The sequence below is a fragment of the Manis pentadactyla genome (genome assembly GCF_030020395.1).
Source record: "Manis pentadactyla isolate mManPen7 chromosome Y unlocalized genomic scaffold, mManPen7.hap1 SUPER_Y_unloc_5, whole genome shotgun sequence".
Taxonomy (NCBI): Eukaryota; Metazoa; Chordata; class Mammalia; order Pholidota; family Manidae; genus Manis; species Manis pentadactyla.
Genome location: NW_026644610.1, coordinates 1,204,776 through 1,223,366, shown reverse-complemented (window position 1 = coordinate 1,223,366; position 18,591 = coordinate 1,204,776).

The window sequence follows — 18,591 nt, the reverse complement described above, 5'->3', positions numbered from 1 at the left end:
TATGACATACAAAGACCCAGACAACACACAAGCACTTACCTCACACATAACACCCCAAAGAGAACACACACGAGCAACATACAAAATGAACAGCAATATATGTTAACCACACGTTTTCCACACAAAACTCACAAAACATAGGCAACACACAACAGAGAGAACACACACAAAATTTAGAACAAAGGAAAACATAACACAATAATGCCCAATACACCACACAAATCAGATTTCTCATACTATCACACAACACAAATAACACACTGCCGTGTACACTTTGCACAAAAATACCACTGCACACACAGCAAAGAACCAGACACCACGTAGAACATACACATACAACAGACACAAAAACAAACACGTAACAGAACAGACAAAACACGGAAAACAACACAACACACAAAACACAACACATCACACAATAAAGGAAACAACACAACATTTAACACACAAGACACACACTGACACAAAACAAATCCTGGTCTGGCACCCTTAAAACCAAAATTATAGAATGCACACAAACTCTCAGCAATACAGCTATCTTCACAATAATCAACACACACCACACACATCGTAGCACATAACTGCACATAATATGCATGAACGACTTTTCCCAGAGTATACACAGTGAGGATCACTTACAACCACAACCACAGAGTCAACACACTTCCCATTACACACATAACCCAGAAAAGCACAACGACCCACATTAACATTTCTCGTTACACACAAAAAACATAAGCACAACAGAGAGAAACTCTCAAATATATAAAGGCTAAAATAACATCACATAGACAAAACGCTCACAGCACATACAAAACCACATGCCAAGCACACACAAACCAGGAAATGACCTGGGCAACACATATCCCACACTATGGAAAAGACACACAAACACGTGAAGAAGCACATATTGACATACAGGCAGCTCAATTCCGAAAGTAAAACTCTCGGGCAAAAAACGCACAAAAATGATCAGTCACAGGTCACACAGTATGCACAAGATGTAGCACACATTCATGCAATACACGCACATATCGTATACACAGATTATTCAACATAAAACATATGCAGCAAATATGTACAACACACTAAACACCCAGAAGAGAAAACTAACACACCATAAACCAAGCACACAACACACACATCACAGAACACGTTATTAACAACACATAATAAACAGACTCAACAGAGTTCAGAACACAAACAAACATGCACAACACAGACGGCACACAACAAACACACAACACAACTATGGGTAAACAATCCCATTGCTAAACTCATGGAAATTAGAATAAACAATACAAAACTATTACAGCACGCACAAACTGACCACACGTTGAAGACACACAGCATCACACAACAAACAGAGAACTCAGGAACATAAGCACACATCACACAACCAAAACAGCACAACCACAGCAAAGTACATTCCAAATACACAAATTACCTCACAACATACACAGCATAACCGAAAAGAATGCACCGCACGGAAAACACAATATTGGGCATACACAGAAAGCACACATCACAGCAAAGCCACACCGAACCAATCCCTACAGAACATATCCCAAAACAGCAGATCATTCAAATCCACACACAAAACACAGGGTGCAGCACCAAATGACACAGATGATGCACATTTTGCAACAGAGACCCAAAATACACCCAAATCCAAACACAAGCAGCCAACGCACAGAACCACATGATAAAAAGACAAACTCGGAAAGAAAATCACTATAGTAACACTATCCACAAAACAATGAAGTCAGGACACATGTACCATACTTTTCAATCAATATGCTCAATACAGCAACCGAGCCATATCAAAAAGAGCACACACAAAGCCCGACTCAGCCAGCACATGGAAAACACTCAACACACACATAACAGGTTCAACACAACTACACACGCACAAAAGGCAAAAATAACAGAAAAACCACCACACACCATACACCACACGCACAGAAGCATATGCAGAACTCCAACACAGTTGAGAGCACAATACATTACAAGCAATGCAAAGAATGGACACATCACACTCTACATGTGACGCAGAGGGCCACACACAATACACACATCATACAGTACATTGAAAACAAAATGAAACCCACTAGATGCAGTACATATGACACAGAAAGAGACACACTGTGCACCTAACACACAAACACATATCTCAGACATAAAACTCCAAAGCGAAAACATGCAGAAAACATACAAGACAAAGAACAAAGTATGTTAACCACACACATCTCATTCGAAACTCTTCACAAGACAGGCAACACACAACGTAGAGAAAACAAACAGAACCCAGAGATTAAAGAAAACACAAGCCCACAATTACACACACCACACACCAAACTCCGTAAATTAAAAATACACAATCACACAGCAAAACAAAACACTTGCTCCCATATTCACACTACAGAAACAATGCACTACACCTACAGCACTGAACATATCAGCTGCAACATAGAACATACACACACCACACAAGCAAACACCAACACAAAACCCTTAATAGAGAAAAACGGAAGAACACAACACTTCAAACACAAAAGCAAATATCACATTTTAAACAATAATACATAGAGTGACCCACAACAAGCCCTGCTTGGACCACTCTGACAGCAAAAAACAAAATGCCCACCAACTTACAGCTATCAACTGTTCACATATGTCAAGGCACACCACACACTTCACAGCACATAACTGCACATAGTATCGATTAACAACTTTTCACAGAGAACATTCAGAAAACTGAGTATCACTGACCAAGCACAACCACAGTGTCAACACCCTTCACGTTGTACTCATACTCTGAAAAAGCACAAACACCCAATTTCAAAGTATTTCTCAATACACACATAAATCAAAAACAGCAGAGACAAACTCTCAAATACAACCAGACAAAAATCACGTCTCACACACAGAACTCACACAGCACATACAAAACCACATGCAAACCACACACAAGCAAGGAAATGACAGAGGCAACCCACATATCACACACTATGGAAAAGACACGCAACCATGCATAGAAACACATATCCACATAAAGTCAGTACCATGCAGAAAGTACAACACTCACGCACAACACACACAAATATTTTGGTCACAGGTCACACAGGATATAAAGAAATATCACACACCACAAAAAACACACAAAGCACATATGCATGGCATATCCAGCACTAAACATACCCAGCAAATATATACAATGCACTCAACACACAGACCACAAAAGGTACACACAATACACACACAACACAGAACACATTATTAGAACAACACATAACAGACACAACAGAGCTCAGACAAATGACAAAACATACAAAACACAGACAACACAACACACACACACAACAAAAATAATGGTTAAGCAACACCGTTTTTAAGCACACGGAACTGAGAAAAACTGTAGAAAACAATATCAGCACACACAAAATGACAACACAGTGAAGAAACAGTATTACACAACAAACGTAAAACTCAGTGCCTTATGCACCCTACACACAAAGAAGACAACAGATTCACAGCAAAGAACATACAAAACACAAATTCTCACTCAGCAAAAACCGCATATCCAAAAGTATACACCACACTCATAAAACAGAATTCGACGAACAAAGAAAGAAAACATCACAGCAAGCACACATACATACAAAATCCCTACGCAAAATATCCCCAAGCAGCAAATCATTCAAGTCCGCAAACGCACCCAGAAAATAATGCAAAATAACACAGATGTCACACATTCCACAAGAGGGACACGAAATATAACAAAATCCGTACACAAGCAAACAGCACACAGTACCAAATGTAAAGACTCACACAGATAGAAACTCAATCATGTCACACACGATCCACAATTCATTGAAAACAGCATACATACAACACACATTTGTCACACTATGCACAACACAGAAAGGGACACATACCACATAGTGAATACACAGAGTAGATCCAAACTGCATATGGTAAAATACACAACACACAAACAAACACACGCACAAAACAAGTTCAACATAAGTAACATCAATCTCAACAGTCAAATAAAGGACAACATACTACACACCATACAGCACACTCAGAAAAGCATACACAGAACACCAACACAACTGTGAACACAACACATAAAAGCCATGCAAAGCACAGACATATCGCACACTACAGGTAACCAAGAGAGTCACACACAAAAATAAAAAGATACACAGTCACGAAAACAATACCAAACACAATAGATGCAACTTATATGACATACAAAGACCCAGACAACACACAAGCACTTACCTCACACATAACACCCCAAAGAGAACACACACGAGCAACATACAAAATGAACAGCAATATATGTTAACCACACGTTTTCCACACAAAACTCACAAAACATAGGCAACACACAACAGAGAGAACACACACAAAATTTAGAACAAAGGAAAACATAACACAATAATGCCCAATACACCACACAAATCAGATTTCTCATACTATCACACAACACAAATAACACACTGCCGTGTACACTTTGCACAAAAATACCACTGCACACACAGCAAAGAACCAGACACCACGTAGAACATACACATACAACAGACACAAAAACAAACACGTAACAGAACAGACAAAACACGGAAAACAACACAACACACAAAACACAACACATCACACAATAAAGGAAACAACACAACATTTAACACACAAGACACACACTGACACAAAACAAATCCTGGTCTGGCCACCCTTAAAACCAAAATTATAGAATGCACACAAACTCTCAGCAATACAGCTATCTTCACAATAATCAACACACACCACACACATCGTAGCACATAACTGCACATAATATGCATGAACGACTTTTCCCAGAGTATACACAGTGAGGATCACTTACAACCACAACCACAGAGTCAACACACTTCCCATTACACACATAACCCAGAAAAGCACAACGACCCACATTAACATTTCTCGTTACACACAAAAAACATAAGCACAACAGAGAGAAACTCTCAAATATATAAAGGCTAAAATAACATCACATAGACAAAACGCTCACAGCACATACAAAACCACATGCCAAGCACACACAAACCAGGAAATGACCTGGGCAACACATATCCCACACTATGGAAAAGACACACAAACACGTGAAGAAGCACATATTGACATACAGGCAGCTCAATTCCGAAAGTAAAACTCTCGGGCAAAAAACGCACAAAAATGATCAGTCACAGGTCACACAGTATGCACAAGATGTAGCACACATTCATGCAATACACGCACACATCGTATACACAGATTATTCAACATAAAACATATGCAGCAAATATGTACAACACACTAAACACCCAGAAGAGAAAACTAACACACCATAAACCAAGCACACAACACACACATCACAGATCACGTTATTAACAACACATAATAAACAGACTCAACAGAGTTCAGAACACAAACAAACATGCACAACACAGACGGCACACAACAAACACACAACACAACTATGGGTAAACAATCCCATTGCTAAACTCATGGAAATTAGAATAAACAATACAAAACTATTACAGCACGCACAAACTGACCACACGTTGAAGACACACAGCATCACACAACAAACAGAGAACTCAGGAACATAAGCACACATCACACAACCAAAACAGCACAACCACAGCAAAGTACATTCCAAATACACAAATTACCTCACAACATACACAGCATAACCGAAAAGAATGCACCGCACGGAAAACACAATATTGGGCATACACAGAAAGCACACATCACAGCAAAGCCACACCGAACCAATCCCTACAGAACATATCCCAAAACAGCAGATCATTCAAATCCACACACAAAACACAGGGTGCAGCACCAAATGACACAGATGATGCACATTTTGCAACAGAGACCCAAAATACACCCAAATCCAAACACAAGCAGCCAACGCACAGAACCACATGATAAAAAGACAAACTCGGAAAGAAAATCACTATAGTAACACTATCCACAAAACAATGAAGTCAGGACACATGTACCATACTTTTCAATCAATATGCTCAATACAGCAACCGAGCCATATCAAAAAGAGCACACACAAAGCCCGACTCAGCCAGCACATGGAAAACACTCAACACACACATAACAGGTTCAACACAACTACACACGCACAAAAGGCAAAAATAACAGAAAAACCACCACACACCATACACCACACGCACAGAAGCATATGCAGAACTCCAACACAGTTGAGAGCACAATACATTACAAGCAATGCAAAGAATGGACACATCACACTCTACATGTGACGCAGAGGGCCACACACAATACACACATCATACAGTACATTGAAAACAAAATGAAACCCACTAGATGCAGTACATATGACACAGAAAGAGACACACTGTGCACCTAACACACAAACACATATCTCAGACATAAAACTCCAAAGCGAAAACATGCAGAAAACATACAAGACAAAGAACAAAGTATGTTAACCACACACATCTCATTCGAAACTCTTCACAAGACAGGCAACACACAACGTAGAGAAAACAAACAGAACCCAGAGATTAAAGAAAACACAAGCCCACAATTACACACACCACACACCAAACTCCGTAAATTAAAAATACACAATCACACAGCAAAACAAAACACTTGCTCCCATATTCACACTACAGAAACAATGCACTACACCTACAGCACTGAACATATCAGCTGCAACATAGAACATACACACACCACACAAGCAAACACCAACACAAAACCCTTAATAGAGAAAAACGGAAGAACACAACACTTCAAACACAAAAGCAAATATCACATTTTAAACAATAATACATAGAGTGACCCACAACAAGCCCTGCTTGGACCACTCTGACAGCAAAAAACAAAATGCCCACCAACTTACAGCTATCAACTGTTCACATATGTCAAGGCACACCACACACTTCACAGCACATAACTGCACATAGTATCGATTAACAACTTTTCACAGAGAACATTCAGAAAACTGAGTATCACTGACCAAGCACAACCACAGTGTCAACACCCTTCACGTTGTACTCATACTCTGAAAAAGCACAAACACCCAATTTCAAAGTATTTCTCAATACACACATAAATCAAAAACAGCAGAGACAAACTCTCAAATACAACCAGACAAAAATCACGTCTCACACACAGAACTCACACAGCACATACAAAACCACATGCAAACCACACACAAGCAAGGAAATGACAGAGGCAACCCACATATCACACACTATGGAAAAGACACGCAACCATGCATAGAAACACATATCCACATAAAGTCAGTACCATGCAGAAAGTACAACACTCACGCACAACACACACAAATATTTTGGTCACAGGTCACACAGGATATAAAGAAATATCACACACCACAAAAAACACACAAAGCACATATGCATGGCATATCCAGCACTAAACATACCCAGCAAATATATACAATGCACTCAACACACAGACCACAAAAGGTACACACAATACACACACAACACAGAACACATTATTAGAACAACACATAACAGACACAACAGAGCTCAGACAAATGACAAAACATACAAAACACAGACAACACAACACACACACACAACAAAAATAATGGTTAAGCAACACCGTTTTTAAGCACACGGAACTGAGAAAAACTGTAGAAAACAATATCAGCACACACAAAATGACAACACAGTGAAGAAACAGTATTACACAACAAACATAAAACTCAGTGCCTTATGCACCCTACACACAAAGAAGACAACAGATTCACAGCAAAGAACATACAAAACACAAATTCTCACTCAGCAAAAACCGCATATCCAAAAGTATACACCACACTCATAAAACAGAATTCGACGAACAAAGAAAGAAAACATCACAGCAAGCACACATACATACAAAATCCCTACGCAAAATATCCCCAAGCAGCAAATCATTCAAGTCCGCAAACACACCCAGAAAATAATGCAAAATAACACAGATGTCACACATTCCACAAGAGGGACACGAAATATAACAAAATCCGTACACAAGCAAACAGCACACAGTACCAAATGTAAAGACTCACACAGATAGAAACTCAATCATGTCACACACGATCCACAATTCATTGAAAACAGCATACATACAACACACATTTGTCACACTATGCACAACACAGAAAGGGACACATACCACATAGTGAATACACAGAGTAGATCCAAACTGCATATGGTAAAATACACAACACACAAACAAACACACGCACAAAACAAGTTCAACATAAGTAACATCAATCTCAACAGTCAAATAAAGGACAACATACTACACACCATACAGCACACTCAGAAAAGCATACACAGAACACCAACACAACTGTGAACACAACACATAAAAGCCATGCAAAGCACAGACATATCGCACACTACAGGTAACCAAGAGAGTCACACACAAAAATAAAAAGATACACAGTCACGAAAACAATACCAAACACAATAGATGCAACTTATATGACATACAAAGACCCAGACAACACACAAGCACTTACCTCACACATAACACCCCAAAGAGAACACACACGAGCAACATACAAAATGAACAGCAATATATGTTAACCACACGTTTTCCACACAAAACTCACAAAACATAGGCAACACACAACAGAGAGAACACACACAAAATTTAGAACAAAGGAAAACATAACACAATAATGCCCAATACACCACACAAATCAGATTTCTCATACTATCACACAACACAAATAACACACTGCCGTGTACACTTTGCACAAAAATACCACTGCACACACAGCAAAGAACCAGACACCACGTAGAACATACACATACAACAGACACAAAAACAAACACGTAACAGAACAGACAAAACACGGAAAACAACACAACACACAAAACACAACACATCACACAATAAAGGAAACAACACAACATTTAACACACAAGACACACACTGACACAAAACAAATCCTGGTCTGGCCACCCTTAAAACCAAAATTATAGAATGCACACAAACTCTCAGCAATACAGCTATCTTCACAATAATCAACACACACCACACACATCGTAGCACATAACTGCACATAATATGCATGAACGACTTTTCCCAGAGTATACACAGTGAGGATCACTTACAACCACAACCACAGAGTCAACACACTTCCCATTACACACATAACCCAGAAAAGCACAACGACCCACATTAACATTTCTCGTTACACACAAAAAACATAAGCACAACAGAGAGAAACTCTCAAATATATAAAGGCTAAAATAACATCACATAGACAAAACGCTCACAGCACATACAAAACCACATGCCAAGCACACACAAACCAGGAAATGACCTGGGCAACACATATCCCACACTATGGAAAAGACACACAAACACGTGAAGAAGCACATATTGACATACAGGCAGCTCAATTCCGAAAGTAAAACTCTCGGGCAAAAAACGCACAAAAATGATCAGTCACAGGTCACACAGTATGCACAAGATGTAGCACACATTCATGCAATACACGCACACATCGTATACACAGATTATTCAACATAAAACATATGCAGCAAATATGTACAACACACTAAACACCCAGAAGAGAAAACTAACACACCATAAACCAAGCACACAACACACACATCACAGAACACGTTATTAACAACACATAATAAACAGACTCAACAGAGTTCAGAACACAAACAAACATGCACAACACAGACGGCACACAACAAACACACAACACAACTATGGGTAAACAATCCCATTGCTAAACTCATGGAAATTAGAATAAACAATACAAAACTATTACAGCACGCACAAACTGACCACACGTTGAAGACACACAGCATCACACAACAAACAGAGAACTCAGGAACATAAGCACACATCACACAACCAAAACAGCACAACCACAGCAAAGTACATTCCAAATACACAAATTACCTCACAACATACACAGCATAACCGAAAAGAATGCACCGCACGGAAAACACAATATTGGGCATACACAGAAAGCACACATCACAGCAAAGCCACACCGAACCAATCCCTACAGAACATATCCCAAAACAGCAGATCATTCAAATCCACACACAAAACACAGGGTGCAGCACCAAATGACACAGATGATGCACATTTTGCAACAGAGACCCAAAATACACCCAAATCCAAACACAAGCAGCCAACGCACAGAACCACATGATAAAAAGACAAACTCGGAAAGAAAATCACTATAGTAACACTATCCACAAAACAATGAAGTCAGGACACATGTACCATACTTTTCAATCAATATGCTCAATACAGCAACCGAGCCATATCAAAAAGAGCACACACAAAGCCCGTTTCAGCGAGCACATGGAAAACATAAAACATACAAATAACAGGTTCAACACAACTACCAACACACAAAAGGCAAAATTAACAGAAAACCCACCACACACCATACACCACACTCATAGAATATGTAGAACACAAACACAATTGAGAGCACTGCATTACAAGCAATGCAAAGAATGGACACATCAAACACTACATGTGACCAGGGGGCCACATACAATACACACATCATACAGTACATTGAAAACAAAATGAAACCCACTAGATGCTGTAGATATGACACAGAAAAAGCCACACCATACGCCCAACACACAAACACATATTTCAGACGTAAAACTCCAAAGCGTACACACTCAGAAAAACATACAAGACAAAGAACAAAGTATGTTAACCACACACATCTCATTCAAAACATTTCACAACACAGGCAACACACAACACAGAGAAAACAAAGTAAACCCAGAGATAAGAAAACACAAGCACACAATCACACACACCACACAGCACAAATCAAAATCCACAATCACACAACACAGCAAATCACTTGCTGTCATATTCACCCTACAGAAACAGCACACTACACCAAAAGCACTGAGCATATCACACGAAACATAGAACATACACAGACCACACAAGCAAAAACCAACACATAAACCACAACAGAGAAAAAATGGAAAAAACACACTTCAAACACAAAAGCAAAAATCACATTTAACACAAAAATACATAGAGTGACAAACAACAAGCCCTGAATGGACCACTCTGACAGCAATAAACAGAATGCAAACAAACTTTCAGCAAACAACTGTTCACAATTATCAAGGCACCCCACACACTTCACAGTACATAACTGCACATTATATCCATAAACAACTTTTCACAGAGTACATTCAGAACACAAAGTGAGGATCATTGTCCAAGCACATCCACAGAGTCAACACACTTCACGTTACACACATACTCTGAAAAAGCACAAACACCCATATTCAACACTTTTCTCATTACACACATAAATCAAAAACCCACGAGAGACATACTCTCAAATACAACCAGACAAAAATAACATCACACATACAGAACTCACACAGCACATACAAAACCACATGCAAACCACACACAGGCAAGGGAATGACAGAGGCAACCAACATATCACACACTATGGAAAAGACACATAACCATGCATAGAAACACATATCCACATAAAGTCAGTACCATGCAGGAAGTACAACAGTCACGCACAACACACACAAATATTTTGGCAACAGGTCACACAGGATGCTAAACATATATCACACACCACATAAAACACACACAGCACATATGTGCACTATATGAAACAGTAAACTTACCCAGCTATTATGTACAATGGACTCAACACACAGACCACAAAAGTCACACACAACACACACACAACACAGAACACAATATTAGCACAACACATAACAGACGCAACAAAGCTCAGACAACCCACCCAACAAGCACAACACAGACAACACACAACACACACAAACAGAACCATGGGTAAACAACCCCATTTCCAAACACATGGAAATGAGAAAAAGAGTACAAAAGAATATCAGCACATACAATATGACAACACAGTGAAGACACACAGCATCACACAGCAAACATAAAACTCAGTGCCATATGCACACTGCACACAAGGAAAACAACACAAACACAGCAAAGAACATTTAAAACACAAATTCTCACTCAGCAAACACAGCATATGCAAATGTATACACCACACTCATAAAACAGAATTGGATGAACACAGAAAGAAAACATCACAGCAAACACACGTACATACAAAATCCCTACACAAAACATCCCAAAACAGCAAATCATTAAAGTTCACAAACGCACCCAGCAAATAATGCACGATAACACAGATGCCACACATTCCAGAACAGAGATACAAAATACAACCACATCCATACACAAGCACACAACACACAGTACCACATGCAAAACACTCAGACAGATAGAAGATCAATCAAGTCACTCACGGTCCACAACTCAACGAAAACAGCCTGCATGCAACACACATTTCTCACACTATGCACAACACAAAAAGGGACACATAATACATGGTGAACACACAGAGAAGATCCAGACAGCTCATGGCAAAACACACAACACACATACACACACACACACACACAAAACAAGTTCAACACAGGTAACATATACCACAACAGTCAAATAAAGACAATGTACTACACACCTTACACCACACTCAGAAAAACATACACAGAACACCAACACAACTGAGAACACAACACATAAGTCACCATGCAAAAAAAGACACATCAAACACTACATGTAACCAAGACAACCACACACAAAACACACAAGATACACAGTTACGAACACAACAACCGAACAGTTGAAGCATGTGTGACATACAAAGACAAACACATGCATCACACAATCCAAGAGAAAAACACGTGCAACATAAAAATGAACATCAATATATGTAAACCACACATTTCCCATACAAAACTCACAAAACGTAGGCAAGACACAACACAGAGAACACACACAAAATCTAGAGAAAAAGAAAAACCCAGCACGCAATAATGCACAATACACTGCACAAATCAAAATGCACACACTATCACACAACACAAATCACACACTGCCATGCTCACTGTACACAAAAAACACACTACACCCACAACAAAGAACCAATCAGACACCACATAAAACATACACATACCACACACAAAAAAACAAACATGTAATGCAGAACAGAGAAAACACGGAAAACAGCACAACACACAAAACACGACACATCACACACAAAAGGAAACATCACAACATTTAACACACAAGACATAAACTGACACAAATCAAAGCCTGACTTGGCGACCAGGAAAACCACTATCATAGAATGCAGTAAACACAAACTATCAGCAATACAACTACTCTTCACAATAATCAACACACACCACATACATCATAGCACATAACTGCACATAATACGCATGAACCACTTTTCCCAGAGTACACACAGAACACACAGTGAGGATCACTAACAAGCACAACCACAGAGTCAACGCACATCACATTACACACAGAAGCCAGAAAAGTAAAACCACCCACATTCACATTTCTCATTCACATGAATCACACACATGAATCACACACATGAATCACAAGCCCAACAGAGACAAACTCTCAAACATAACCAGACTAAAATCATGTCACATAAACAAAACTCTCACAGCACATGCAAAACCACATGTAAAGCACACACAAACCAGAAAATGACATGGGCAACACATATCCCACACTATGGAAAAGACACACAACCACGTGAAGAAACACATATCAACATACAGGCAGTTCAATTCAGAACGTACAACACTCGGGCACAAAACGCACAAAAATGATCAGTCACAGGTCACACAGAATGCACAAGATATAGCACACAATCATGCAACACACGCATACTACGTATGCACAGAGTATGCAATATAAAACATATGCAGCAAATATGTACAACACACTAAACACCAAGAACACAAAACTAACACACCATATGCCAAACACACAACACACACAACACAGAACACGTTAATAACCACACATAATAAACAGACACAACAGAGCTCAGAATACAAACACAACGTGCAGAACACAGACAACACACAACAAACACAAAAAACAACCATGGGTAAACAATCCCATTTCTAAACATATGGAAATGTGAATAAACAATACAAAACAATTACAACACACACAAAGTGACAACACATTGAAAACACACAACAAACAGAAAACTCAGTAACATATGCACACATCACACAACCAAAACAGCACAACCACAGCAAAGTACATTCCAAATACACAAATTACCTCACAACAAACACAGCATAACTGAAAAGAATGAACCACATGCATAACACAATATTGGGCATACACAGAAAGCAGATATCACAGCAAAGGCACACAGAACCAATCCCTACACGACATATCCCCAAACAGCAGATCATTCAAATCCACACACAAAACACAGGGTATAGTACACCATAACACAGATGACGCACACTTCACAACATACCCAAAATACAACCAAATCCAAACACAAGCACCCAACACACAGTACCACATGCAAAACACACACACAGATAGAAAATCACTCAAGTCACACTATCCACAAAACAATGAAAGCAGGACACATGCAACATACATTACACTTGCTATTCACAAAACAACAACAGAGCCATATCACATAGAGAACACACAAAGCCCGACTCAGTCAGCACATGGAAAACACAAAACACACACAAAACAGGTTCAACAAAACCAAAGGCAAAATTAACAGTAAAACCACCACACACTGTACACCACACTCAGAAAAGTATATGCAGAACACCAAGAAAATTGAGAGCACAATACATTACACCCATTGCAAAGAACGGACGTATCACACACTACATGTGACCCAGAAGGCCACACACATTACACACATTATAAAGGACAACGCAAAATTCAACCCACTAGATGCAGTAGATATGACACAAAAATAGCGACACCATGCAAACAATACACAACCACATACTTCAGACATCATACTCCAAAGCGAAAACACGCAGAAAACATTCAAGACAAAGAACAAAGTATGTAAACCACACACATCTCATTCAAAACTCTTCACAACACAGGCAACACACAACACAGGGAAAACACACAAAACCCAGAGATAAAAGAAAACACAAGCACACAGTCACACACACCACACACCACACTGCACAAAACAAAATCCACAATCACACACCACCACTAATCACTTGCTGCCATATTCACACTACAGAAGCAACGCACTACACCCACAGCAATGAACATATCAGATGCAACATAGAACCCACACAAGCAAAAACCAACACATAAAAAAACAGAGCAAAATGAAAAGAACACAACACTTCAAACACAAAAGCAAACATCACATTTAACAAAAAAGTACATGGAGTGACACAAAACATGCCCTGACTGGACCACTATGATAGCAGAAAACAGAATGCACATGTACTTTCAGCAAACTTTCACACTTACCAAGGCACACCACACACTTCTCAGCACATAACTGCATAAAATATCCATAAACAACTTTTCACAGAGTACCTTCAGGACACACAGTGAGGATCACTAACCAAGCACAACCAGAGAATCAAAACACTTCACGTTACACACATACTCTGAAAAAGCACAAACAACCATATTCAATATATTTCTCATTACACACATAAATCAAAACCCCAACAGAGACAAACTCTCAAATACAACCAGACAAAAATCACGTCACAAACACAGAACTCACACAGCACATACAAAACCACATGCAAACTACACACAAGCAAGGGAATGACAGAGGCAAACCACATATCACACGGTATGGAAAAGACACACAACCATGCATAGAAACACATATCCACATAAAGTCATTACCATGCAGAAAGTACAACACTCACACACAACACACACAAATATTTTGGTCACAGGTCACACAGGATGCTAAACAAATATCACACACCACATAAAACACACAGAACACATATGCCCAGCATATGCAACAGTAAACTTACCCAGCAATTATGTACAATGCACTCAACACACAGACCACAAAAGTCACACACAATACACACACAACACAGAACACAATATTAGCGCAACACATAACAGACGCAACAGAGCTCAGACAACCTACACAACATGCACAACACAGACAACACACACAAACACAACCATGGGAAAACAACCCCATTTCCAAACACATGGAAATGAGAAAAAGAGTACAAAAAATATCAGCACACACAATATGACAACACAGTGAAGACACACAGGATCACACAGCAAATATAAAACTCAGAGCCGTATGCACACTGCACACAAGGAAAACAACACAACCACAGTAAAGAACATTCAAAACACAAGTTCTCACTCAGCAAACACAGCGTATCCAAAAGCATACACCACACTCATAAAACAAAATTGGACAAACACAGAAATAAAACATCACAGCAAACACACATATGTTCACTAACCCTACACAAAATATCCGCAAATGGCAAATCATTCAAATCCACAAACGCACACAGCAAATAATGCACAATAACACAAATGCCACACATTCCACAACAGAGACACAAAATATAACCAAATCCATACACAAGCACACAACACACACTACCACATGCAAAACACTCACACAGATAGAAAATCAATCAAGTCACACACGATCCACAACTCAATGAAAACAGCATGCATGCAACACACATTTCTCACACTATGCACAACACAAAGACACATCCCACATACTGCAGACACAGAGAAGATTCAGACAGTGCATGGCAAATACACAAAACACATACAAACACTCACACAAAACAAGTTCAAGACAAGTAACATCTACCACAAGTCAAATAAAGACAATGCACTACACACCATACAGCACACTCAGTAAAGCATACACAGAACACCAACACAACTGAGAACACAACACATAAAACATTATGCAAAACACAGACACATCAAACACTTCATGTAACCAAGAGAACCACACACAAAACACACAAGATCACAGTCACGAACACAACACCCAGCACAATAGATGGAACATGTGTGGCATACAAAGACCCACACAACACACACAACACAGAAACAAATACCTCACACATAACACTCCAAAGAGAACACCCACGAGCAACATACAAAATGAACAGCAATATATTTTAACCACACATTTCCCATACAAAATTCACTCAACCTAGTCAACACACAACACAGAGAACACACAGAAAATCCAGATAAAAAGGAAACAGCATGTAGTAATGAACAATACACTGTAAAATTCAGAATGCACACACTATCACACAGCGCAAATCACACACTGCCATGTTTGCTGTACACAAAAAAAGACTACACACACAACAAAGAACCAATCAGACACCACATAGTACATACACATACCACACGTACAAAAACAATAATGTAACACAGAACTGAGAAAACACGGAAAACAACACAACACACAAAACACAACACATCACACATGAAAGGAAACAACACAACATTTAACACACAAGACACACACTGACACAAAACAAAGCCTGACCTGGCCACCCTGACAACCAAAATTATAGAATGCACACAAACTCTCAGCAATACAGCTATCTTCACAATAATCAACACACACCACACACATCATAGCACTTAACTGCACATAATATGTATGAACCACCTTTCCCAGAGTACAGGCAGAACACACAGTGAGGATAACCAACATGCACAACCACAGAGTCAACACATGTCACATTTCACACATAACATGGAAAAGCACAACCACCCACATACACATTTCTCATTACACACATAAATCACAATCCCAACAAAGTCAAACTTTCAAATATAACCAGATTAAAATCACATCACATAAACAAAACTCTCACAGCACATACAAAACCACATGCAATGCACACAAAAACCCATAAATGACATGGGTAACACATATCCAACACTATGGAAAAGACACACAACCACATGAAGAAACACATATCGACATACAGGCAGTTCAATTCAGAACGTACAGCACTCAAGCACAAAACGCATAAAAATTATCAGCCACAGGTCACACAGTATGCACAATATATAGCACACAGTAATGAAAACCCACGCATACCACGTATGCAAAGAGTATGCAATATAAAAATATGCACCAAATATGTAGAACACACTAAACACCCAGAACAGAAAACTAAAACACCGTACACCAAACACACAAAACACACACCACAGAACATGTCATTAACATAACATAATAAGCAGACACAACAGAGCTCAGAACACAAACACAACATGCACAACACAGACGACACACAACAAACACAAAACACAAACATGGGTAAACAATCCCATTTCTAAACACATGGAAATGAGAAAAAACAATACAAAACAATATCAGCACACACAACATGACAACACAGTGAATACACACAGCATCATACAACAAACATGAAACTCAGTACCGTATGCACACTGCTCACAATGAAAACAACACAACTACAGCAAAGAACATTCCAAACACAAATTCTCACTCGGCAAACACAGTATAACCAAAAGTGTACATCACACTCATAAAACAGAATTGGACAAACACAGAAAAAAACATCACAGCAAACACACATACATATGCAATCCCTACTCAAAATATCCACAAACAGCAAATCATTGAATTCCACA